Source organism: Lactuca saligna, chromosome 5, assembly GCF_052625555.1.
Source record: "Lactuca saligna cultivar CGN05327 chromosome 5, ASM5262555v1, whole genome shotgun sequence".
NCBI classification, from domain to species: domain Eukaryota; kingdom Viridiplantae; phylum Streptophyta; class Magnoliopsida; order Asterales; family Asteraceae; genus Lactuca; species Lactuca saligna.
Genome location: NC_136421.1, coordinates 305,343,268 through 305,347,094, shown reverse-complemented (window position 1 = coordinate 305,347,094; position 3,827 = coordinate 305,343,268).

Sequence of the window (3,827 nt, the reverse complement as noted above, 5' to 3'; positions counted from 1 at the left end):
TGAGATTACATATGATTATGAAAGTAAGGCTGCTAAGTATGATCAAGTTCCAAATGATGCGTATGCTTATGGTATTGTTAATATCGATGATTTTTTGGATGCTGATGACTTGGTTGATATTGTGAATGATACTTTGTCTAAAAACAAACAATGAAAATTTTGAACAAAACTGAGACTTCGACACAAAGTACTCAACAAAATTTTGCTGATATCGAAGATGATTATGAAAATATTGGTGAAATGTAGAAAGAGGAATGTGCAGATTGCTCAAAATTATCTATCATTAAAATCAATTTTTTTGCCAAAAGGGAAGAAAATGATTATTCAAAATCCAAGCTAAACAATGATTTATCTTCGACAACCAAAACTAATGATTCTCAAGAGTCGGTTATTGTCAAAGACCTAACAAATAATGGAATTGACAATGAGGATGATTCGAGTGAAAAAAAGTCCATGGGTTATTGAAGCTCATTTTGAAAGAAAAAAGAAACATTTTCTTGAACATAATTCAATTATTTATCCACAATTTAATAATAAGTTTCTAAATCAAGTTTTTATTTTAATTAATTAATTATATATTTTTTCACAAAAAGAAATGGGGATAAAGTTGATCCAAAGTTGAATGAATTGTTGAAAGATGATTATTTGAAACTGACTGATAAAGGTTTTTAATTAAATCAAAATGTTGATGAAAATGGTTTTAATCACAGATCAAAAACTTTTCAGTATTAAAAGAGTTAAAAATCATTTTCTAAAGATAATAAAATAACAAAAATGGTGTTTGGGTTGTGAAAACTATCAAGTCTAGTGTAGAAGACAAGTCCGAGAAAAGTTGTTATAAGTCTTTACTAGATGAATTAAAGGCTCAAAAATGTCACAAAGTGAAGACTCAAACTTTTAAAGTGATGTTGAAAAAACTGATTTAAAAGGAAAAATTTCCAAAAACAAAGCTCAAAACAAAATTTTTTGGAAGAAAAGAATAGATTTTCAGAAAGAAAAGAAATTACAACAAAAATCATCACAAGCCCAAGAAAAGAAATTTTCATAACAATCTAAAATTCATTTTTCAAAAGAATCTCTGAAAGTTTTGTACAAAGGTGTCAAAAAAGGAGTTGAAAACATAAATCAAAATGGTTTTTTCACAAATGTCAAAGGTTGTTAAAAACTCAACGATGGAGAAAACTCATAAAAGTCAAAATAATGATTAGAGAAGTGTTCACAATAATTTCTTACAAAATCATAATAATTTTCAAAAAGATTCGTTTTGGATATCAAAATTGATATCAAAATCTTTTTCAACAAAAATCACAAAAATCTTTTTTGCAAACAAGTTCCTCAAAATCAACAATTGTTGTGAAGAGAAATGTACCATTTAAACTTGATGGTCCACGATTTCCAAATCCATCCTTTTTGTACAAATCAAAATTTTCATTTTTCAAAAGCAAAAATCAAATGAAAAATTTTCAATCATTGGTTTGAAAGTTAAGGAAAGAAATTTCAATCGAATGGGTATTCTTAAGAACAAGTCAAACATGCTTATGAGAATTACTTGAATGAATCAATGAGTGGAAGTAGTTCATCACAAAAATCATTGTCGAGGTTTTCAAAACGGAAAGAAGTTAAAACACACAAGAAAGTTGATTTTTTAAAAGTAAGGTTGAAAAAGAGAAAAATTAAAGTTAATGTTTTGATATTGAATGATTATATTTTTTTTGTGCCAAAATCTGATAAAGTTGATTTAATTGAAAAAATCAAAAGAAAGGTTTGTAGTTGGATTCTTAATTCTACACTGCACACAACTTTTCACACTGATGTCCAAGGACCCAAAAAGCATTGGGGACCTAAATCTCTCTGAATGATCATAGGTTCTATGTGATGAGCAATGTGACGAAAATTGATACATTGGATGTGGATACTCGCATATTATGATTTGAAGGAAAGAGAAGCTCGAAGATTTTAGACAATTAGAAAATGTTGGAGTTGTGAAGTTTGGTAACAAATAAAAGTGCAAAGTGAAGGGTTATGAAAAGGTTACGAATGGGAAATTCACTATTAATAGTCGCTTATGTCGACGGTTTGAAGCATAAACTTATAAGTGTATCTTAGTTGGTAGTTGGCACTGGAAATCAAGTTCTCATTGATGAAGAAGGAAGTGTTATTTGTAATGCCCGCAAATTCGGGCTAGACATTTAAGATTTGATATAAGTTTCGTAAAAAGAAAATTAGGAAAAATCAGCCGAATCATCCGTAAGCCGTAAAAATAAGTGCACACACACACACATACACACACACACACACACACACACACATATATATATATATATATATATATATATATATATATAGAAAGTACACGTCGTCCAGATCCCGAAAATATAAATTTCGTAGAAATCCGACTCCGTATGAATTATATATGATTTTTATAAGATATAAAAGTCATCTGCGCACAAGGAATGTGTGACGCTAAAATATGCGAAGAGAATAGTTGAATTTTAGCTAAAGTCACCAAAAGCATAATTATAGTACTCTATAAGATGAAATTTTTGAGAAAAAGAATGCAAAAAATAAAGTCCCTACGTGAGAGTTATGATTTTAGCAAAATCATTTACTCTTATAAAAATAGGGACTAAAAATAAAGTCATAATTAGCTATGGAGTCTAAAGAAAAGTTGTAGATCTTGTCAAGAGATTTATGGGGATATATAGAACGTCAAAAATGGAGTTGGTATGAAAAATTTATGGAATTACAAAATCCGCGATTTGCGCCTCGTGCAGTGTGCGTGAGGTGCACGATACACACTTATAGAATGTGAAATCATGAACCATGTAGAGGTCGAAACGTGGCACATAGTGGATAGGGAGATGTTGCTGGATTAGGTGTCTAAGCCCATAACTAAAATTGTTATATACTTAAATTGATAGTAGCACAGTCTTTTTGGGTTGCTCTCATACCTAGTAATTGGACAAAATAAATTTTATAGAGAGAGAAATTAATTTATTATGTGAATAATAAATTAAACAAATGGTTTGTTAATGTGTTATGAAAATAATATATTAAAGGGCAAGGATTAGGATATTTTCGGAAATTAAAGGGCAAGGATTAGGATAAAATTATTTGATTAATTTAATTAGATAATCCTTAATTGATTTAATTTATTTAATTCATTGTTAATTAAAAGATAATGATTAAATCATTATTAACTTATTTTAAATTTAATTAATTAAATATTAATTTCAAAATTTAAAATAAAAACTGTAGCATTTTAAAATGTTTAAAATACACCTTATACTATATGTGAAATTAAAAGCTTAATTATTACTATATGTATAAGACTAAAGTCAGTCAAATTGCTAGTATGCCTCATTCACGAAGCCATACTATAAAGGGAGTTTAAGGAAGCTGCCTATAAAATGACCTCCATTAGGTATACACTCTTATCCACCGCTCTCTTGTATGGTGGAGGGTCGTTAGCTGAACGGATTTGATAGGACACTAATTTTCATTAAAAGTATAATGCTATTAAAATTACTAGAACCTTTTAAACCGCAAATCTAGTTACTTTATGAAAAATGTGAATTCGTATATGTAGTTAGTGGATTACGTGTGGTTAACCGACACACTAATAGTGACTATAAAGAGTTATAATGGGCATCTTGAAAGTTATCATTGCTAATGCAACATGTGTGGTTAACCGACACATTAATGATAGACAATAAAATGACATCGAGAGTGCCAAGCATATTTGTATGGTTAGTCACATCTCGTTTGTGATCCTCGGCATCATAGTCACCAAAGTGAGAGCACAATCCGAGATTAAACATTCCATT